The sequence below is a fragment of the Octopus sinensis genome, linkage group LG7 (genome assembly GCF_006345805.1).
Source record: "Octopus sinensis linkage group LG7, ASM634580v1, whole genome shotgun sequence".
Taxonomy (NCBI): Eukaryota; Metazoa; Mollusca; class Cephalopoda; order Octopoda; family Octopodidae; genus Octopus; species Octopus sinensis.
The window spans coordinates 29,515,977-29,541,141 of record NC_043003.1 but is presented as its reverse complement, the minus strand read 5'-3'; positions in this window follow the sequence as shown (position 1 = coordinate 29,541,141).

The window sequence follows — 25,165 nt, the reverse complement described above, 5'->3', positions numbered from 1 at the left end:
ACCAGGCTTAACAAAATTAAGTACTGAGATTGATTCATTTGACTAAAAATTCTTCAAGATGGTAACCCAGATGGCCGCAGTCTATTAACTGAAGCAAGTAAAAGGTAAACGATAAAAGATATATAGATTTGTGTGTGAGTGTGCGTGTGTGTGTGTATGTGTGTGTGTGTGTGTGCATGGCCACATTTATGCGTTTTATATGTATGTATAGATGGATGGTTGTTTTTATGTATCTGTGACGACCTTTTTCCTCACGTTTTGTCACCCCACCACTTCTCATGCTAAAGGTACAGCTGCCTGTTCATTTCTGTTTTATATTGTGCGTGTTTGTTTTTGACTGACAATAAATATTTGTATATATATGTATTGTATATGTTGATATACAGTTGCGACCAAAATGTTCAGAACGGCATTGTTTTCGTCAGAAAAGTAGATATAAGTTTTTATCAAAGTTGTTTTATATTCTATAATTTTCACAGACAATAAATACGATATTATTTGTTATTGTCTGAGATTTTGGCGTAATTTGAGTGGATAATACAAAAGTTATGGATGATATAGTGATTTACTGCAAAACCCATGGTGACCAAAATGATCAGAACGGTTGCTTTTACTCATGTTTTAGAATATTTAACCGTCGAACTCTAATGTTTTGAATTTGTTTACGTGACAGTTCGTTTACTAAACATTAGTAAGAATATCTGCAGTGCACTTTGTTAATATAATGCCACTTACTCCGTTACCAATTCGTCAGCAGATTATTAAGCTTCGAAAGAAGGATAATTTAAGTATTAGGTCTATTGCAAAGATTGTTAACAAGTCAAAAAGTGTTGTTCACGGTATTCTTAAGGTCTACGATGATTGTGGTTCGTGTGAAGCAAGAAAATCTACAGGTAGGCCAAGAAAAACGACCAAGAGAGAATATCGTGCTATGGTAAAGTTGGTTAAAAAGGACAGATTTAAAACTGCTGCTGCTGTTTTTCGGGAAATGAGCATTGTACTGAAGAAAACTTTATCTCGAAAAACTGTGTCTCGTCGTTTAGTTGAACATGACCTACAAGCAAGAGCACCTGCAGTGAAGCCACTGATCAGCTCCAAGAATAAAAAGTGTCGTCTTACCTTTGCAACCGAACATGTGTTGTGGTCTCAAGAAAAATGGCAAACGGTGCATTTCGGTGATGAATCTAAGTCTATGTTATTTGGCTCAGATGGGAAAAGGTATGTTCATCGAAAAGCAGGTGAAAAATTGTCACCTAAATGCCTTAAAACTAGTGTTAAGTTCGGTGGAGGAAGTGTCATAGTTTGGGGGATGATATCTGGAGATGTTGTGGGCCTTTTGCTGCGATTACATGGAAAGGTAAATGCAGGAGTTTATAAACAACTTGTAAAAGATCATGTCTTGCCTGTGCTGAGAAATTCAGCAGGACAATGTCCCATGTCACAAGGCTAAAGTGGTCATGAACTTCCTCAAGGCTGAAAAGGTTATTGTTATGGATTGGCCTTCTCAAAGCCCAGACCTCAATCCTATTGAAAATGTGTGGAATATTCTAGGAGAACGTTTGAAAGCCAGAAATCCTAAAACAACTGAGCAATTATGGAATGCCCTTCAGGAAGAATGGAATAAGATCACCCAGCAAGAAATTGAAAATTTAATTTCCCCATGCAGTCGAAAATGTCAAACTTTGATTGAAGCTAAAGGGCTTCACACTAAATATGAAATAATTCCAGCATTCTCTGTCACTTTTTGATTATTTTGTTATTTTTTCAACCGTTCTGATCATTTTGGCCACCATGGGTTTTGCAGTAAATCACTATATCATCCATAACTTTTGTATTATCCACTCAAATTACACCAAAATCTCAGACAATATCAATTAATATCGTATTTATTGTCTGTAAAAATTATAGAATATAAAACAACTTTAATAAAAACTTATACCTACTTTTCTGACAAAAACAATGCTGTTCTGAACATTTTGGCTGCAACTGTATACCATGTATAATAGACATGCATGCACAAACACATGATGTATGTATGAGTGCATAATGACACAGACACATATAATTGTGAATACAAGCACACATATTACATATATACACATTTATATATATATATATAATAATAATAATAATAATAATAATAATAATAATAATAATAATAATAATAATAATAATAGCACTAATACCACTCTCAAGTGAACTGAATAGAACAGGATATGGCTACAAAAAGCACTAATACCACTCTCAAGTGAACTGAATAGAACAGGATATGGCTACAAAAAGCACTAATACCACTCTCAAGTGAACTGAATAGAACAGGATATGGCTACAAAATTGACAACAGAAAAATAAGCCATCTATTTTATATGGATGACTTAAAGCTATATGGCAAAGATGATGAAGAGCTTGAAGGATTATTACATACTGTGAAAGGATTCAGTGATGATATCGGGATGGAGTTTGGCCTTGAAAAGTGTGCCAAAGCCACTTTTAAGAAAGGGAAATTGGTAGTCTTGTTCAATCGAATTAGATGTCGAAATAGTAATAAAGGAACTTGAGCAGGAACAAACCTATAAATACCTAGGAATAAATGAAGGCTCTGGTATCCAGCATGTAAGCATGAAAGAGGAGGTGAGGAAAGAATGTTATAGAAGAGTTCAAGCAGTCCTGAAGTCTGAGCTGAATGCATATAATAAGGTGTTAGCCATAAATTCCTTAGCAGTACCAGTTGTTCTATATAGCTTCAATGTGCTTAACTGGAATACCAGTGAAATAATGAAAATTGACAGAAAAATCCACAAGCTACTGACTTGTAATACGATGCACCATCCAAAGGCAGACGTGGATCACCTTTACCTTCCCGGAGCTCAGGGAGGTCGAGGTTTGATCCAGCTTGAACTTACATACAAAACCACCACAATCGGACAGGCCAAATACCTTGAAGCAACCAACGATTGGATGCTAAAACTTGTTGAAAAACATGAAAGACTGAAAAGACTTCACTCTATTCTCAAAGAGAGCAAAAAATTCGCTGCTGATCTCTTAGATACCCACCAGATTGATCAGGCTGAAGGAAATACGCCAACTGCAGCTGCAAAGAAAATAAAATTAATTGCAAAGACAAAAGTACATGAAAATTTAGCTAGCAGATGGAAACAGAAACCTCTCCATGGCAAGTATGTGCCCCATAGCAAACAAGCTGATGTCGACCAGAAACACATGCACCAATGGTTACGAATCTCAGGACTAAAAGCAGAGAGTGAAGGTTTCATATTAGCTGCTCAAGACCAAAACTTATTAACCCGGAACTATCAAGCCAATGTGATGAAAAATGGAGCTGACCCAAAATGCCGATTCTGTAACAATGAGATTGAAACAATAGACCACCTAATCTCAGGGTGTAGAGTCTTAGCACCTGCAGAATATAAAGCAAGACATGACAGAGTCAGCCAGTATTTACATTGGACAATATGTCAGCATTATAAAATCAAAACCGCTGACAAATGGTATAAACATCATCCTGAAGCTGTGACTGAGGGAGAAAATGTGTCGATCCTATGGGACTTCCCTGTGCAGACCAACAAGACTATAAAAGCTAATAAACCGGATATTATTATAAAAGATCAGACAAAAAGGATGTGTTTATTAATTGACATGAGTATTCCCTGTGATCACAATATAGCGGCGAAAGAATTTGACAAGATTAGTAAATATAAAGACCTGCTAATAGAAATTTAAAAAATGTGGCATCTCAAGGCGACTACAGTACCAGTGATTGCAGGATCTCTAGGAATGATAAAAAAAGGTACTGAAACCTATTTGAAAATGATTCCAGGCTCACCATCCCTACAGGAAGTGCAAAAAATCGTATTAACTGGAACGGCTCATGTACTGAGAAGAGCACTATCGCTGTGAAAATAACATCCATCCATGAATTTATTTATTTATTAATTTTTAAATACATATTTTATCTGTGAATTTGTGCATGTAATCTGGGAATGCATACAATGCCCTTCTCTGCCCTAGGTGTATGGAAAACACTCGGCGAGAAACGGAAGAAAATTTGAAGAAAGAAGGAAAAAAATAATAATAATAATAATATTTTTTTATATGCTTAAAGCTTATAAGTAATCACCATGCAATGACTAAAGAAAATAGTCTAATATTGGGGTATATAAGCCCTCAATGGAACAAAAGTAGGGTTCTTGTCCCACGCATATAAGAACCCTACTTTTTTCCAGAGTTGTTATTTACAGAATTGTTACAGAATCAATGCTGCCTACCAAAACCCATTGCATATGTGTTTAATGAAGGCAACGTCTTTGAGCTATGTTGATATAGCCAACATGCTAATGTAGTGAACATGTAGTCAATATGTTTATGTAGTCACCATACTAATGTAGTGAACATGTTAATGTTGTAACCATGTTAATGTGGTCAACATGTTAATGAGTTGTTAATGTAATGAACATGTTAATGCAGTCACCATAATATTCAAGTCCGCCTAAAAGCATGAAAATATATTTTTTTCTATTCAGCTAAAACATATGAAATGTTCTTTTTGTGTATTGTTCCTCTTCTGTGTTTCTTCTTTGCATAGCCACATGGAAATTATGTGAATTTATCTTGAAAGAACACAAATAAATATATAATAAATCATATTGAAAAGCTGCCAGAAATGTCAATAAATGATACATAAAAAGTATATTACAGTGTTATTATTATTATTATTATTATTATCATCATCATCATCATCATTATCATCATCATTATTATTATTATTATTATTATTATTATTATTATTATTATTATTATTATTATTATTATTATTATTATTATTATCATTCTATGTTTGACTTTTGCTTTATGTCTGTACAAGTTGGCTCCAAGTCTCATCCAGAGACCTCAAGAGAACAAGTTGGAAGTTCTGTGCCATATATTTGGGTTTTTTTGTTTTTTTTTTTGTGTTGTACTAGTGAATGTCTAATACATAAAAATAAAATTTTAAAAAAATAAAATAAATAAAATAAAATAAAATAAAATAAATAAATAAATAAATTTTTTAAAAATGTTTGTTTTAAACCTTGGGATTACATAGAGAGTATTTTGCGTAGGATATGAGCAGTTCCCATGAGCACTATCTTTTGAATTTCTGCCATTTTGGGGTTTCCTGGTATCTGAGTTAGGTAGCAATTAGTCCCTTTCGCTATCATTCCCAGGGCACCTATGACAACAGGTATTGTTTTAGTCTTCAGCTTCCACATTTTGCTGATTTCTATTTCAAGATCTTTATATTTGCTCAGTTTTTGGTAGGTCTTGACAGATACGTTTATATCGATTGGGACAGTCATATCAATGAGGAGGCATGTTCTTTGTCTGAAGTCTTTCAATATGATGTCTGGCCTATTTGCATCTATCTTCCTGTCAGTTTGAATGGTGAAGTTCCAGAGGAGTGAGATGTGGTCATTTTCAAGCACTGGAGGGGGATTGTGTTCCCACCAGTTTTTTTCATGGGGCAAATCCAGGTTTTTGCAAATTACCCAGTGAATATATTGTGCAGCTCTATCATGCCTGTTGAGGTACTCTGTAGGCGCTAGAAGACTGCATTTGGAGACAACATGATCAATGGTTTCATTTTGTTGTCGGCATACACGACATGTTGGGCTACTGCCGTTCTTTAATATGTTGGCCTGGTAGTTTCTTGTTGGTAGGCATTGATCTTGAGCTGCTATGATAAACCCCTCTGTTTCAGATTTTAAGCCAGAGGCCATTAGCCATTGATGGGTCAGGGCTTTGTCAATATCTGCATTATTCGCCCTCTTTGGGAATTTGCCATAGAGAGGTTTTTCTTGCCATTTATTATTCAGAATATCTAAGGCTGCAGTTTTGGCATGGGTTTTCATGCGCTTAGCTTTTTCTGTGCTTGTTTCTTGTATGTCTATCTCTAATTCCGAAATTGGTTGTATTCGGAATTCACTTAGATATTCCTTTGCCTGTTTTATGACTGAGTATGATGCTTTCTTGTTTTCATGTTTTGAGACAAGTTTTAACATCAAGTCCTCAGAGTTTTTCAGGTAGGTGTCTAGGCCAATTGTAGCAATCTTCATTGTTATTGTCAGTTGTAAAAGACCATGGCCTCCCTCTTTTCTTGGCAGATAAAGTCGTTCTGTATCTGCCTTAGGGTGGTGCATTCTATGCATTGTCAACAGTTTCCTTATTTTTCTGTCGAGCTGACATATTTCAGTAATTGACCAGTTAACAATATTGAAACTGTAAGTCACGACTGATATAGCTAATGCATTGATCGCTTCGATCCTGTTTCTTGCATTCAGCTCTGTCTTGAGTATTGCTCTCACTCTTCGATAGCATTCTCTCCTGATCCTTTCCTTCATCTCTGAATGCCTTATTCCGTTCCCTTCAATTACCCCTAGGTACTTGTAGCTCTCCGCTGGGTCTAGTTCTTTTATGACATTCTGCTGGTCAAGGTTAACGTTAGATGTTTCTGTCATTTTTCCTTTGATAAAGGTAGCTTTTGCACATTTATCGAGGCCGAATTGCATTCTGATGTCGTCACTGAATTGTTTGACTATCGCTAGTAAGCCCTTGAGTTGTTGGTCATTTTTTGCAAAAAGCTTTAAATCATCCATGTAAAGAGATGATTTATATTTTTATCAAACATTTTATACCGTAGCGCATCATTGAGCAGCTTTGAGAGAGGTATTGAGGATAAACAAAAGAGGAGTGGTGACAGTGAGTCACCCTGGAAAATGCCACATGAAATTTTTACATCACCAGCATTTAGGGATTCATTGTCACTGTTCAGAGTTAGTGTGGTTCTCCATGATCTCATGCTTACAGTCAGGAAGTTTCGCAGAGTAGGTGCTATCTTATACATTTCCAGGCATTTCCTAATCCAGCTATGTGGTAGGCTATCAAAAGCCTTTTTATAGTCTATCCAGGCTATTGATAAGTTTTGGTGTCGTTTGTGACAATCTTCTAAGATCATCTTATTGATGAGTAGTTGGTCTTTACAGCCGTAGGATCCACATTTACATCCTTTCTGTTCATTAGGGAATATGCTGTTGTCTGTTATCATTATTATTATCATTATTATTATTATTATTATTATTATTATTATTATTATTATTATTATTATATTATTATTATTATCATCATTATTATTATCATTATTATTATTATTATTATTATTATTATTATTATTATTATTATTATTATTATTTTTATTATTATTATTTCCTTCTTTCTTCAAATTTTCTTCCGTTTCTCGCCGAGTATTTTCCATACACCTAGGGCAGAGAAGCTCATTGTATGCATTCCCAGATTACAAATGCAAATTCACTGGTAAAATATGTATTTAAAAAATTAATAAATAAATAAATTCATGAATGGATGTTGTTTTCACAGTGATAATGCTCTTCTCAGTACATGAGCTGTTCCAGTTATTATTATTAGTATTATTATTATTATTATTATTATTATTATTATTCAGTAGTTTTATTTTTATAGCGTGCTTTCACTTCACTACTGAGCACAGCTCTGTGTGTCTTGGGTATGTGCTGTGATTTGTTGTGATGCTCTGATGGTTATTGTATGGAAAGTGTTCTGCGTAGGATGTGTGCAGTGCCTAGTAGTGCAATTTTCTGTATGTTATATGTGTTTGTAAGTCCTGGTGTTTTTGTTATGTATTTGTCTGAATATTTTTTTATCATGCCTAATGCACCTACTATGATAGGAATTGTTTCTGTTTTCAGATTCCACATTCTAGTTACCTCTATTTCCAGGTCTTTGTATTTTGAGAGTTTCTCCATTTCTTTTAGAGACACGTTGTCATCAGCCGGTATTGATACATCAATTAGAAAGCATTTTTTTCTTCATGATCTCTGACAACTATATCTGGTCTGTTGGCCTTAATTTCTCTATCTGTGTGTATCGGCATATCCCAGAGTATGGTTGCTTTCTCGTTTTCTGTGACCTTTTCTGGTGTGTGCCTATACCATCTTTTTTCTGTTGTTATTCCATAATGTTGGCATAGCTTCAATGTATGTAGGTTCCAACTCTGTCATGTCTGTGAATATATTCCTTCTTAGCCAGGACTGGGTAGCTAGAGATAATATGATTTATTGTTTCTTGTCCATCTCCACATATTCTGCAGTTACTTGTAATATTTCTTTTCATTACATGTTTTTGGTAATTTCTGGTGGGGAGGCTTTGGTCTTGTGCTGCAATTAAAAATCCCTCTGTTTCTGCTTTGAGTCCTGAGCTTCTCAACCATTGCTGGGATTTTTCTTTGTTTATTTCTTTTGCGTTTAGTTTAGTGCAGTATTTACCATGAAGGGGCTTTTCTTGCCATCGTTTTATCATGGTTCGTTGCTGTTCTATTTTTAGTTTGGATTTCATTTGTTTTATAGCTTTGTTGTTTCTTCATCTTCTTCTTCTTCATGTTTATTAGGTGGTATGATTTCTTGTTTGTATTTGTCAGCTTCCTTAAATACTGAGAACAGTTTTTTGTTTTGCTCGTGTTTTGCCGCTATCTGGATCAGTTTTCCTTCCTTCTGAAGTAGATATTTTTGTAGTCCTATGGTGGTTATTTTATAGTAGTTTTCCAGCTGTAAGGCCTCTACCACCTTCTATACGTTGTATATATAGTCTTTCTATGTCAGATTTTGGGTGATGCATCCTAGATCCTGTCATTATTTTCTTGTTTTCCTATCTATTTTGGTCAGTTCATTTTGTGTCCAGTTAAGATAAGGATTGTAGCTGTAACTTATAACTGGGACAGCTAAAGTGTTGATACCTATTATCTTGTTTTTAGCATTGAGCTCTGTGTTTAGTATTGATCTAACTCGTCTATAATATTCTTTTTTTATTTTCTCTTTCATTTGTGTGTGTTGTGTCTTATCTAGTTCATGGATTCCTAAGTATTTGTAAGTTTGGCTTTGGTCTAATTCTTTTATTTCATTGGTTTTATCTAGTGTGATGTTGTTACTCTTAACTAGTTTTTCCTCTTTTCAGGGTTACTTTGGCGCATTTTTCTAATCCAAATTTCATATCTATTTCTTTGGTAAATCCATGAACTGTCTTTAATAGTGTTTCCAGCTGTTTGTCATTTGCAGCGTATAGTTTTAGGTCATCCATATATAAAAGGTGGCTGATCGTTTTGCCGTAACATTTATATCCGCATCCAGTTCTATTTAGCATATCAGATAGAGGTGACAGTGCCAAGCAGAAAAGGAGTGGAGAGAGCGTGTCTCCCTGGAATATTCCTCTTCTAATGGGGATGTCTTTGGTTTTCATGAGTCCCTCTTTTGTTTGGAGGTGTAGGACTGCCATTTATTCATAGAGTGCTCTATGAATTTTATGATTGTTGGTGCTACTTTGTTAATGGCTAGTGTTTCGAGGATCCATGTGTAGGGGATGCTATCAAACGCCTTTTTGTAGTCAATCCAGGCCATACTGAGGCCTTTCTTCTTTCTGTGGCTGTCTTCAGTTATGGCTTTATTAATCATTAGTTGATCTTTACAGCCATTTGAGCCTTTGCGGCATCCTTTCTGCTCTTCTGGGAACAGTTTGTTTTCGTCCAGGTGCTTGTTCAGCCTTTGTGATATCACTGCAGTAAATGCCTTGAACATAGTAGGGAGGCAGGTTATTGGTCTGTAGTTTTCTGGTTTTTTGTTTCATTTGATTTGGGAATTAAGATGGTTTTCCCCTTCGTGAGCCATTCAGGCATTGTCTCTGGCTCTGCTAGTACGTTGTTAAAGTTTTCAGCCAGCTTTTTGTGCATTCCTGTTAGATATTTCAACCAGAATTTGGGGATCTTGTCATGCCCAGGTGCCTTCCAGTTGCTTAGTCTTTGCAGTGCCTGGGTGACCTCTTCAGTTGTTATGGGGGTCCAAAGTTGTTCAGATGCCGAGTTTGTTATTCTGATACTCCTTTTTTTTGGTGGTTCGTTCGCCGACCATATTTCTCCCCAGAATTCTTCCAATTCTTCTGCCGTTGGTGCTGCAGTGACTTCTATTTTATTTTTTCCCAGTTCTTGGTAGAACTTTTTGGGGTTGGAGTTGAACTTTTTGTTTTCTTCAAAGAAGCGTTGGCGTTTCTTGTACCGGCGGATCCTTTGTACTTTGGCAAGGATATCTTGCTTCAGCTTTTCTTTTATTTCAGGCAAATCTTTCTCTGTGATGTTATATTTGCGGAGTTTATTATTATTATTATTATTATTATTATTATTATTATCATTATCATTATCATTATTATTATTATTATTATTATTATCATTATCATTATTATTATTATTATTATTATTATATTATTATTATTATTATTATTATTCAGTAATCTTATTTTTATCATGTACTTTCACTGCACTACCAAGTACAACTCTGTGTGCCTTGGGTATGTGCTGTGGTTTGTTGTGATGCTCTTATTTTTACTGTATTGAAAGTGGTTTACATAGGATGAGTGCAGTGCCTTGTAGTGCTATTTTCTATATGTTATATATATTTGTTAGTCATGGTGGTTTTGTTATGTATTTGTCTGAATATTATTTTAGGTGCAGGAGTGGCTGTATGGTAAGTAGCTTGCTTACCAGCCACATGGTTCCGGGTTCAATCCTACTGCATGGCACCTTGGGCAAGTGTCTTCTACTATAGCCTCAAGCTGACCAAAACCTTGTGAGTGGATTTGGTAGACAGAAACTGAAAGAAGGCCATCGTATATATGTATATATATATGTGTGTGTGTGCGTATATGTTTGTGTTTCTGCGTTTGTTCCCCCAACATCACTTGACAACTGATGCTGGTGTGTTTACATCCCTGTAACTTAGTGGTTCGGCAAAAAAGACTGATAGAATATGTACTAGGCTTACAAATAATAAGTCTGGGGGTCAATTTGCTCGACTAAACGCAGTGCTCCAGCATGGTTGCAGTCAAATGACTGAAACAAGTAAAAGAATAAAATAATACCTAAAATGCTTACTATGATTAGAATTGTTTCTGTTTCTAGACTCCACATTCAAGTTACCTCTATTTCCAGGTCTTTGTATTTTGATAGTTTCTCCATTTCTTTTAAAGAAACATTGTTATCTGTTGGTATTGATACATCAATTAGAAAGCATTATCATCATCATCATTATTATTATTATTATTATTATTATTATATTATTATTATTATTATTATTATATTATTATCATCATCATCATTATTATTATTATTATTATTGTTATTATTATTATTATCATCATCATTATTATTATTATTATTATTGTTATTATTATTATTATCATCATCATCATTATTTTTATTATAGTCTCTTGCTAAAACTACTATGATGATGATGATAATGATATAAGTTATTTTGAATGTAAGGTATCTATTCGAAATAAATGGTTATTTATAACTTTATGGACTCTCTTCATCATCACCATCAACATTCTCATCATAATCATCATCGTTGTTGTTGTCGTCGTCATCATCGTTGTCATCATTGTCATCATCGTTATTGTCATTGTTGCAATCATTGTCACCACCCTCCCCTCATACCCCTCCCATCATCATTATCTTCCCCCTCACCAACACTACTACCACTCCATAGCCATATGGAATAAGAGATCCCTTGGAAATAGAGATGTGGGTTAGCATCAAGAAGGCATCCAGCTGTAAAACAATGCCTCAAAAGCTTATTCATCTAATTTAAATCAGCAGGCTCAAGGCAGACTTTCTTTTTGACAAGAAAAACAAGTGAAACACATGCCAAAAAAAAAAAAAAAACCCAAAACTGGACCCTGAAGAAAGCAGACAGTCTACAACAACAAAATAAAAATTCATTTTTCTTTTTTTCTTCCTTTTTCAACCATTTCTTCTATGCTAATGTGGGTTATACAAATATCTTTTCGAAATATTGAAGTAGCCTTCCTGAGGCTAACCTTTACCAGTTTTTCAATGGATCTCATATTCCACGTGGCTTTTGAAGACATGAAGCGAGCAAGCAACCTGTTGAGTGGAGAAAAGCCGCCAACAGAGTACTGTACAAATGATTTGACAAAGCAAGTGGCAGATGCAAACAAACACACATACATATATGCACACCAGTATGTGTACATATACATAGATAAATTATGTATACATATATATATATATATATATATATATATATATATGCATGTGATGGACTTCTTTCAGTTTCCATCTACCATCTACTAAATCCACTTACAAAGCTTTGGTCAACCTAGGGCTATAACAGAAGATACTTGCCCAAAGTACCAAACAGTGAGACCAAACAGGGAACCATGTGATTGGGAAGCAAGCTTTTTAACTATACAGCCAATCATGCACTTATCAAGACATTCAGTCTCTTTTTCAAGAACTGGATTGAATGGATTTGATGTAGGTGTTGTTTCTTATAAACTAAACTGAATGCATGTAAACTTTCTTGCCAAAGTTTTTTTTTTAACTACTGTTAGTATCATGCATCAGCTTATAAGAAAGAACACAGTTCCTAAATATATTCAATTAAATTCTTGAGAATGAGACTGAGGAAGTCGAGAAAGGTTGAATATGGATTTAGGAGCTGTTCCAAACTGATCATAAAAAGCTGTTAAGAAAATATGAAAAGTGTAAATTATACAAAATACTTGAACATAATCTTGTATTATGAGACATACATAAATGAAAAGCTGTTCCCCTTAAATATATATATATATCATCATCATCATCATCATCATCATTTAACATCTGCTTTCCATGCTTTCCATGACAACAACTGTAACTGACTTCTGTAACTGTTTTGACAGGATTTTCACAGCTGGATGCCCTTCTTAACACCAACCACTCAGCAGCATGGACTTAGTGCTTTTTATGTGGCACAAGCACAAGTGAGGTATATATATATATATATGGAAGGTGTTTATATGCCATTTAAGAAACACACAAAAACCGTTAGATTCACTTCAACATTTAAATTTAATTTGCCAAAATATTTTCGTTGCTTTGAGACCACAACCTGTTCACTGACAAAATTCTGTGCTGTCAGTGAACAGGTCATGGTCTCAAAGCACTGAAAATATTTTGGCACATTAAATTTAAAAGTTGAAGTGAATCTAACGGTTTTTGTGTGTTTCTTAAATTGCTTATAAACAACTTCCACGCTGCAATTGTTTTTGTTCCAGCACACGATCTCAGATCAGGTCACTAGCTATGCAAGTACATCTCAGTAACATATATATATATATATACTTTCTTGCTTACTTCATGCTCTTGCTTAATGGGGCTGGGGTCAATCCAAGTTAGTGGTCCCAGAGGCTTCATCATGCATAGAGCTGATCAAGGCCACCCATGCTTTCCATTGCTAGCAGCCTCATGCCAGCCCCTCCACATCCTCCATGGTGAAAGTAAACCTCTAGAGATCTTCTTCAATCATGTCTAGCTATCTGGTGTGGGGCCTGCCACGAGGCCTCTTTCAGCTCACAGCTGCTGCATTGAACAAGATTAAAGCCCAGGTAAAGTGATCTAGTGGGGGACAGAAGACATGTCAGTACCAGTGCATGCAATGGATAGCTATGAGATGGGAGGCTGCAGGCTGTTCTTTGTTGAAACATGATGGTACCTTCTGATGTTCTTGATCTGACATATATGTGTGCGTATATAGATATATGTATATACGTGACGGTTTATTTTTCAGTTTCTGTTTTTCAGATTCACTCACAAGGCTTCAGTCAGTCCAGGGCAAGAGTAAAAGGCACAAGTACTGTTGGTACTCATTTTTAGTGGAGCATGCGACTGAAACAACATGAATTCAAGCATCTTGCTCAAGTTCACAATGCACATACCACTCTGGATATCGAACACATTACTTGATGATTGTACATCCAACTCAATAACCTCTAAGCTGCATACCTTCTTGTTTCATAATATAAGCAAAACAAATATTTCACCTAATATTATCTAAAAAGTTTTCACAAGTTAAAACATAAAGGAAATTTTCCCCTACAAATGTGGTCAGTGTTTGAATGCCTTTTGTCCAATGTGAATGTTGTTTGTAACTATAATCTATTATTGTCACAAATATGTGAAATAAATTCCACTGCTTTATAACTAAGTGTGAGAACATATTTCTATTGCCTTTTGTTTTTCTCGTAACTGATTTAAAGAGTTTGTATAACCAAAGCTTCCCCAACATATGACATGTTGACTGGAGCTGGGTCATGTACTTAATATCAAAATAACTTGTTTAAAAGGATAAGTATAAATTTCACCAAAAACGAAATATTTTGATCATAATCATTGTCGTTTGTTTATCAATATCATTTTTTAAAGTCCTCTTTTCCTTACTTGCATTAGTTGGAGGGAATTTATTGAGGCAGATTTTCTTCATTTGGATGCCTTTCCTGTCACCAATTCTCACCTGCTTCCAAATAAGGTAATATTTCCCCATGGCCAGACATGTTTTTGCAGAATATTGGAAATGAATGCCACTGCTTGCATGACAGTGACACCCATTTACAACTATCATCCCTACTATGTCAAAACAAAGAAACATATATACACACTCATCTTGTCTGAATTTAAAAGTAGACCACCAGACACTTAGTAAACCCTTATCTTGTTTACATCTGCCTGACAATTGTTGTAACATTGGTTATCTCCCTTGTGTTATTCTTCTTCTCTCCTTCCTTGCCAGCATCTCATGTTTAAATGTCACCTGCTCAAAAGGCTACCGACAAACGATATTGTTCTCAGCTTGAAAATGACAAAATAAATTATTATTTTGACCAGGAAACCTGAGTAGCTGTATTTAACAAGATTTGTAGTTTTTATTATAACATTATATATATATATATATATATATATATATATATATATATATATTATATATATATATATATATGTATATATATATATATCTATATATATATATAAGAAAATTAAGAAAATGGAGATATAGCACTTAATAAAAATTTATTATCTGCAAAAATCCAACATATTCTCTTGCAGCTGTTTCAATTAAGCCTAAAGATTAAAATAGCAATTATTAAATCCTTATATTAAGCAATCTCTCATCAGAGGGGTAGAAAAGATATACCGTTAGGTTACTATACCTTAATGAGGCTAATTTAACTTCTAATTGAATATATATATATATATTTACATACATACACACACATGCACACATGCACACATGCACACACTCACACAAACACACACGCACACATGTAATCTATATAGTAGATACATAATGGCAAATTTAGCTACTTTGCAGTTGATTGAAAAAAAAATGACAAACAACCTTATTTGATTTTTAAGCTTTATTGGTTTCTCATCAGAGGTGCCTACATCAGTTTTATCAATCTCATAATCCTTAGCTTATTTCAGTAATTGGACTGCTGCCATTCTGGGGCACTGCTCTGAAGTGTTCAATCGAACAAGTCAACTCTGTACTATTTTTTGTAAGCATGGTACTTATTCTATCAACCTCTTTTGCTGAACTGCTAAATTATGGGAATGTAAACAAACCAACACTGGTTGTCAAGTAATGGTGAAGGACAAACACAAAAACTAAAACACACACACACACACACAAAAGACAGAGTATTGTTGTAGTAGAAGATACTTTCTTCAGTAGATCTGAACTTGAATCCATCTGGTTGAGAAGCAAGCTTCTTAACCACACATACCCACGCCTGTTCCTATATCAATAGTTTTTCAAACTTCAGTAATTTCTGAGTCTAAGATTAATGTTTCTAAGTTTGTAGGATGGACAATTAATTGCCCACTCAATCAAGCAAAATAAACTGAACAAAACTGCTACAATACATACATTTTTGTAGGTACTTTACTGGCAATGTTACTTGGAGTTTAGTATGGTAGGATGTTATATGTTGTAAAACCATAGATACCTGAGTCAATGTGGTAACCAATCAACCAACCAGCCAACAAACAAATCAGTCAACCAACCAACCAACCAACCAACCAACCAACCAACCAACCAACCAACCAACCAACCCACTAATCAAGCAAACATCCAACCAGCCAACTAGCCAACCAGCCAACCAACCAACCAACCAACCAACCAACCAACCAACACATTAACCAAGCAAGCAACCTGCCAGTCAGCCAATCAACTAACCAACCAATCAACCAATCAACCAACCAACCAACCAACCAACCAACCAACTAACCAACCAACAAACCAACCGACCAGCCAACAAACTAACCCACTAACCAAGCAAGCAGCCAGTCAATCAACCAACCAACCAACCAACCGACTGACCGACCAACCAATTGACCATCTGACTGATCAACTAACGAAGAAGTAAGCAAGCAAGCAACCGACCAACCAACCAGATTTGGAATGGAAGAAAATGCAATAGTCTTCATAAACAAAGTGATGTTCTTGTGTGTAAAGCTAGCAAAAATATTCTCAAACATTAAATAAGTAACAGAGATCAAATCCATGGTAGATGGCAAAAATAAATGATGTCACCCAACCAGATTCTGCAGTTTTCTGGTTCGTTGGATCCTGTTGGACCATCCATCTCATACCAACCTGGAGGACAAACGTTAATTGATGATGACAACAATGACAATGGTGATGATGGGGTGTAGGGTATTTTTTATTGTTATTATTGTTATTAATGATAAGTGGAGAGGGTATATAAATGACCACCACCACCACCACCACCACCAACAACAACAACAACAACAACAACAATGTATGGTTTGGTGTCTATGTTACAAACTACTGTAATTGCTGATGCCGTAACAACTGCAGAAATTCCAAGATGGTTAACAGATGAAGTTGTCATTTGTGCAGTTATAATAATATCTATCGTGGCATCTCTCTGATGGAGCTACTGTCCTGAGTCAAGCAAAGGCTGCAATTAGGTTTCTGGCAAATGGAATGTTGCCAGAATGTTGTCAGACAAAGCAGTAAGATAAAGCAGTCATCAACCTTTGAATTCTTTAATGTATGTGTGTGTGTGGGGGAGGGTGAATGTCTATGCGTGTGTGTATGAGTGTGTATGTGTGTATGTGTGGGTGTTTATGTTTGTGCATGTGTGTGTGTGTGTGAGAGAGTATTTATGAGTGTGCGTGAGTACCTATGAATGTGTATTTGTGTGTGTGAGTGTGTCTGAGTGTGTGTATGTGTGTGTGAGTGTGTGTGTATGTGAGTGTCTATGAGTGTGTGTGTATGAGTGTCTGTGTTTGGGTATGTGAGGGTGTGTGAGTGTCTGTGTGGGAGCATGTGCATGTGTGAGTGTCTATGTGTGTGGGTATGTTGTGGGTGTGTGAGTGTGTTTGTGTGTGTGAATGTGTGTATTTGTGTGAATGTGTGTGTAAGTGTGTGTGAGTGTGTGTGGGGGTATCTATGAGTGTGTGTGAGTGTGTGGGGGGTATCTATGAGTGTGTGTGTGTGAATGTCTGTATTTAGGTGTATGTGTGTGAGTGGCCATGTGTGACTGTGTATGTGGGTGTCTTTGTGTGTGAGTGTGTGTGTCTATATTTGTATGTGTGAGTGTTTATGAGTGTGTGCGTGTCTGTTTGAAGGCACATGGCTTAGTGGTTGGTGTGTAACACTCATGACTGCAAGATTGTGGTTTCAATTCCCAGATTGTGCATCACATTGTGTTGTTGAAGAAAACACTTCATTTCATATTGTCCCAGTCCACTCAGCACTAAACAGGTAACTCTACAATGAACTAGTGTCCCACTCAGGGGTATATTGTGATCTCAGTCACTTATACACTATGGAAACCAGGTAACCCATCCTATGGGTTCCAGGACTTGGGACAGTAATATAAAGCATGCATCATTATCAACATCATCATCATCATCATCATTAGTTGATAGAATTTTCTGAAGCAGAAATTCTATGGTTTGATGCCCTTCCTGTCACCAACCTTCATCCTTCTCCCAGTGAGCGCTGTTCATTTCCAGTATCCTACAAAAATATGTCTGGCTATGGAGATAGTTTGGAAATAAGTGAGGGCTTGTGACTTGAATGACATATAAAAAAATAAACTCTGCATGACTCATACAAAAATGGAAAAGTGGATGTTAAAACTATGATGACACTGCTCCTCACTATCACTTCTGCCACCTCTGCTGCCACCTCCATTACCGTCGTGTCTGCCACCACCATTGCGTCCACCACTGTCATCGCATCTACTGCTGTCGTTGCATCTGCTGCTGCCATTGCAGCCATTGCCGCCATCATATCCTCCCCCGCTGTCACATCTGCCGCCTCTACCACCTCCACTGCTGCTGCTTCTACCCCACTGCTCCCTCTGTTGCCACTGCCGTTCTGCCACCACAGCCTCCACTGCCACCGTCACCTCCAGTTCTACCGCCACCTCCACTGCCACTGCCTCCACTTTGCTGCCTCTACCAATGCCACTACCTCTGCCACTGCCTCCACTTCTGCCACTACCTCTGCTGCCACCTCTGCCACCGCCTCTTCCGCCGCCTCTGCCACCAGCACTATCACTGACAATGAGGATAATGATGATATATCTAATGTTTGCTTTTCCATGTTTCCCATGAATTGGATGGAATTTGTTGAGGTGAATTTTCTGTGGCCAGGTGCCCTTCCTGTTGCCAACATTCACCCGTTTCCAAAGGTAAGGTAATATTTCTCCATGACCAGAAATATTTTCATGGAAGACTGGAAACAAAGGACACTGCTTGATTGACAGTGGCACTTGCTTACAACTATCACACAATGTCATACAACTATCACAGAACGTAAGGACAGAATAACACCCACACACACTGAGATGAACTAATTTTGTTATGTTTACCAAAGTATTGATTAGAGAATTCTGAAGTAGATGTACAATAATGTATAAGAGTGAATATTAGCATAATTAAAAAGAAAATAGTATCAGAGGACAGGATATGATGTCAAATACTCAATTACTAAGAAATTAATTAAGTATTTTGCAATTTTCTGACATCATATCCTATTCTATGATACAATCCTTGGAGATGACATATGTATGTCTCATTTCCTTCCCATTTCCTACATGATTTGCTGTTTTTACCTGTTAGTTTCCAATTAATTCATCAATTTACATATTCTAAGGTCCCACATACACACAAACACACATATTCTCTCACACATACACACACCTACACATATACATACTCACAAAACACAAATTCTCACACACAAACATACCGCACACATATTCTCGCACACATTCTCCCTCTCTCTCTCTTTCTTTCTCATGTACATACACATGTACATATCTACCTACTTACCCACCTTCCTACCTACCTACTCACCTACCTACCTACCTACCTACATACCTACCTGCCTACCTGTCTACAAACATACATATATACATACATATGTACACATACAGCTACCTAATCATTGGCACTTACAACTGCATATGTACATATACGCACCCATATATACATACATACATACATACATACATACACACAAAGACACACACACACACACACATACACACATCATATTGCCATTTTTTTCTTACCTGTTGTCAAGTAAGTTAGTATCCATAGTCTTGTCTATGGTATGGGAAGATGGTTGGGAGGTAAAGGTGTACAATATTTTGCAGTGTGTGGGATGGAGAGGTTAAAATCGAGTTATGTTTACATTTTGACCTTTACTGACAAGGGCAGTTAGGGTACATCTGACCAAGTTAGCTGAACTGAATAATCAGAAAATGTGTTTGGCACTGGTTTGTCATCTTTATCTTCTTCGTTATTGCTGCTGCAGTCATAATTAAAAACATACCCATTGTGGCCATTTCATTTTCTTGTATATTAGACATTACATTGTACAATATATCTTTCCTTTTTTTTCAAAGCAATAGGCTGTGATTTCTAGCTGGTCAAAGAACAGAATAGAGACTGCCTCATTACCAAGTTCATACAGTAATGTAAGAGTGAGAGAAGGAGAGAAGAATCACATGTAGCAATGCAGTAGTGATCAGAGGGTTTCTTGTCTAGCAGGGAGATATAGTGTACTGTGATGCTGGTAGTGGTGATGATAGTCAGAGAGTCTCATATGTAAGGGTAGTGGCTAGAGCAAGGGTTCTCAATCATTTTTTTACCTATGGACCCCTTTGATTCCTATTTTACTTGGGTGGACCCCCATAGCCATTTGATGTTTAAAAAATCCTTTTGTAGTTTTATAATTAAATATTTTTAGAAATTGAATGGAAAAATTGTTAAAATAGTATTGTGGGCATTTGACCAGTTTATTGCACATAAACTTTACTGGTCTAAAACATAATTATGTCGCATCTATGGACCCCCAAAATCTTATTTGAGCTCCCAAGTTCCATATGGACCCTGGTTGAGAAGTCCTGGACTAGAGGATAGAAAGATCAGATGTAGTTGTAGCAGATAATCTTTCTTGAATTTGAAGATGGAATATTTAATATTTTAGCTTCAATTTAGTCCTGTAGCATTTATATTTAATCCTTTAGCAATTAGATTACTTGGTCAAATGAAATGCTTGTTTTGAATATATCATATATTATCTTGTAGCTTTGAGATATCAATGATGTGATTGTTTATTTTAAGAATGACATGGTAGGACAGATACGAGAAGCCTGATCTTGCTGGTTTGATCATAAGGAAACTATTAGGGTCTGAAAGGGCCAATTTGAATACTAAAGGGTTAAGTTTGAAAATCAAAAAAATCCTTTGTAAACAGAACAGGAGGAGACACAGGGGATAGCAAGTCACTGGAGAGATTACAGGGGATGTGACGAAAGATTTAGACACATGACCAGAGTTACTTTTGACTATATCCCTGAACTCTTGTTATAAACCTTACTGATATTTTTTCTGGTCAGTCATCTTTTATGCCAGTTTTTGATAGGAATCAATAGTCAGAAAGAAAAGATTAATTTTTACACCTGTCAGTCTCAGGGAATATTCCAGATCTTTTTTGCAGTTCTCAATGGGGAATTTTCTTGTGGCAGTAGAAGGCTATGTGTTTTAAGATCTACATTTAATAAAATATTTTTCATTCTCAACTTCTTTTCTGAGCATTTTTTACCATTGTACCTGGGGATTACATTTAATTTTACATGAAATATTTCAGCTTTTGTGAATCCATTATTTTTTCATTCACATGCATAACATGCATACAAATTTCACATTATGTATATTAAAATGTTGGGTGTTATTAGTAATAAGCCACCATTATCATTGACATCATCATCATTGACATCATCATCATCAACATTGTTATCATCTTGACCATTGTCATCATCATCCTTGTCGTCGTCGTCGTTGTCATCATCGTCATCGTCGTCGTCATCATGATCATGATCATGATGATGATGATGATCATCATCATCTTTAATGGAGAAATACCACAGCTTTGTAGCATTTACTAATGCACATGCACCCCATATGTGATATCAATAATACATACATTATTACAGTGCTTCAGACACGAAATTTGAATTTTGCTTTCCTTGTATGATGCTTTTGCACACCAGCAAACAGTTTTTACACTATTTGCATACATAGTTGCAGGTATGTCTCTGTGGTAAAATATTTGCTTCTCAACCACAAGGTCTCGATTTAGTCCCACTACATAGCACCTTGGGCAAGTGTCTTCTACTACAGTCTTGAATCAACCAAAGCCTTGTAAGTGGATTTGGAAAACAGTAACTGAAAGAAGCCCATTGTATGTATGTATGTGTGTGTTTGTCCACAACCACTGCTTGATGACTGATCTCAGAGTATTTACATTGCCATAACTTAGCAGTTTAGCAAAAGAGACCAAAAGAAAAATTACCAGGCTTAAAAGTATGTAGTAGTAAGCATCCATTGGTCTTGAGAAGCCATGGATCTGTGCCTGTAGAAATTATGTAGACTGCTGATGGTGGTGTGTCCATTTTCTTTGGTGGCAAGTTCATATTTTTCTTCTACTCTCTTCATCCCATTTCACAGTATTTGTCTCCAGTGTGGGCAATCATTTGCAACCTCCTCCCATCTCAGGACGTCCAGATCAAGTGACTTTGTATCCCTCTTACAAACGTCCTTGAAATGAAGATGAGGTTGTCCTTATGCTCTTGTGCCATAGCAAATTCCCCATACAGGAGGACTTTTGGGATCCTTTCATCCAGCATGTGATGTACATGATGAGCCAGCATAAATAACGCTGCTGGAGCAGGGTGAGAATGCTGGGTATCTTGACTCAGTTGTGGACTTCGGTGTTGGTGATGTGGCCAGTCCACTTGATATCCAAGATATGTCTCAAATTATGAAGGTGAAAGATGTTGAGGTATCACTCCTGTCTGGGGTAGAGGCTCCACATCTCACTGTCATAAAGTAACATACTAAGGATGCACACCTTATAGACAGCAATTTTGGTGATTGCTGCCAGTTTTTTGCTTTCCCAGACTCTCTTTGGGAGCCAGGCAAATGTGGAAGATGCTTGTCCGATTTGCCTGTTGATCTCAGGGTCCAAGGGAGAGGTCATCAGTGATGGTAGAGCCGAGATAGGTGAATTGATGGACTACCTTCAGCTTGTAGTTGTTGATGGCGATGGTGGTGCTGGTGGTAGTGGGGGTAGGGGTGCTTGATACTTTGGCCCATTACTTGTGTCTTCTTCAGGCTGAATTTCTCACAGGCCTTTGAAAGTTTGTCCATGTGGTGTTACATTTGCTCCTCAGAGTGTGCTGTCAGTGCTGCATTGTTTGTGAATAGCATTTCTCTGATGAGTACCTGGCACATCCTGGATTTTACTTTCAGACTCGACAGACTAAACAGCTTGCCATCTCTCTTACAGTTCCCCTGTAGCCTTGCCTTTATTCTATCGTAGATTGCCTTTTGCCCATCTGTCATGTCACCATTAGTTTTGTCTTCTCCCAGATCATTTATATATCTATCATCAAGTAAGCTATCACTGTTCCTTTCCTGTGGTTTTTTAGAGATCTCGAGATTAGTTTTATCAGCTATTATATATTTATTTATTTTATTATTATTATTATTATCATTATTATTATTATTATTATTATTATTATTATTATTATTATTATTATTATTGTTATTAATATTCATTTTGATCATCATGTACAAGTATACGTATTCTCATCAGTATTTTATTTATTTTATTTACTTTTAGAAAAATTGAAGCATACCTTTAACAATTCCAGAGCATATTGAACTTATTTTGAGCATGACTTTTGGCCCACCCTGACGAATACACACACACACACACACACACACACACACACACACACACACACACACACACACACACACATGTATATATATATATATATTGATTTTTATATATATATATACATATATATATATGGGTATGAATGCATATATATATGACCTCTTGAGCACTATATATATATAGGTGTGTGTGCATACATATATATGCACACATACATACACAAGAATACATATACAAAATGAACCATATTAAACTCACAATCACACATGTACACACAGACACACAGACACAGACACACACACACACACACACACACACACACATTCATACACATATGCATGAATGCATGTACATAGAGTTAATCTTATAACTAAATACGTTGACACAGAGAAAGGAAATAGTGAAGGAAGGAGTTTTCAGTGAGTCAGTTAGACTAAAGGTGTGTTTAACTGAAGTATATGTTATATATAGTCACTGTCTGTCACCACTCTCAACTAACACCACCTTGTTATGACTTTGATTGCAGTGAGGAGTCTCTGTGTGTTTTCTTGTCCGGGTACAAATAGTAGCCAAACCTTCCTCATATCACACCCCACTGTTTTAAACTCAAGAAGAGCACACTGAGTAGAGTAATCCTAGGTACATTAGTCTTGAAAGCAAGACAGGGTTCAATGACTGGTAAACCTTTGCTGATAGTTCTGCTTTTTCTAGAATTAAATAACAACAACTAACCACCCTGATATATACAGTACTCCCCACCCTGATGTCCACACACAAACCATTCTGTTATCTATTGCATACACATGCCACTCTGTTATCTACCACACACAACTACATCACCTTGATATCAACTAGATAGAGCAAAACCACCCTGATACTTACCACACACATAGCTGTCTCACCCTGATATCACCCACATGCACCATGCTGGTAACCACAATACATGCTCCCCTGATGTCACTTATACACATCAACCTGATATATATCAGACATAACTACACCATACTGATAGCAACTACACACAACAACACTACACTGATATCAACCACACAGACCGCACTGATATCTACATTACTCACCTTTGTGAAGTTGATACTCCTCCACACAGCTGCACTATCTTGAGATCAACCACACATACATGTACACCATCCCTGGTAGCTACCACACTCACAGATACACCACCCAGATTCTGTCACACGCATACATAAGACACATACATACACATACATAAAACACATACACACACACATATACATAAGACACACACATGCACACGTGTACACACACACTCACACACACAGGTACACAACCTTGATATCAACCATATACAGCAACATCACCCAAATATTTAACTCCCTCTCTCTCTTTCACTCTCCCTTTCTTTCTCTCTCTCACACACACATACATACACATGCGTGCACACATACACATGCACACACAAACACACACACACACGTTTACCACCTTGATATCAACCACATACAGCTACATCACTCAGATTTTTAACTCTCTCTCAAATACACACACACACGCACACAAATATACATACACACACCCACATATATTTCTTTATTACCCACAAGGAGCTAAACATAGAGGGGACAAACAAGGACAAACAAACGGATTAAGTCGATTCTATCGATCCCAGTGCGTAACTGGTCTTTAATTTATCGACCCCGAAAGGATGAAAGGCAAAGTCGACCTTGGCGGAATTTGAACTCAGAACATAACGGTAGACGAAATACCGCTTAGCATTTCGCCCAGCGTGCTAACGTTTCTGCCAGCTCGCCGCCATCATAGTTACACCCACATGGTTACATCACATAGTTACACCACATAGCTACACCACATAGCTACACCAACCTAATATCAACCACATACAGTTAGAACCAACGAAAGTGCACGTACACCAATAACGAGGAATCGCTCACCCTCTAGCAATATATCATTCATATTCCAATAAT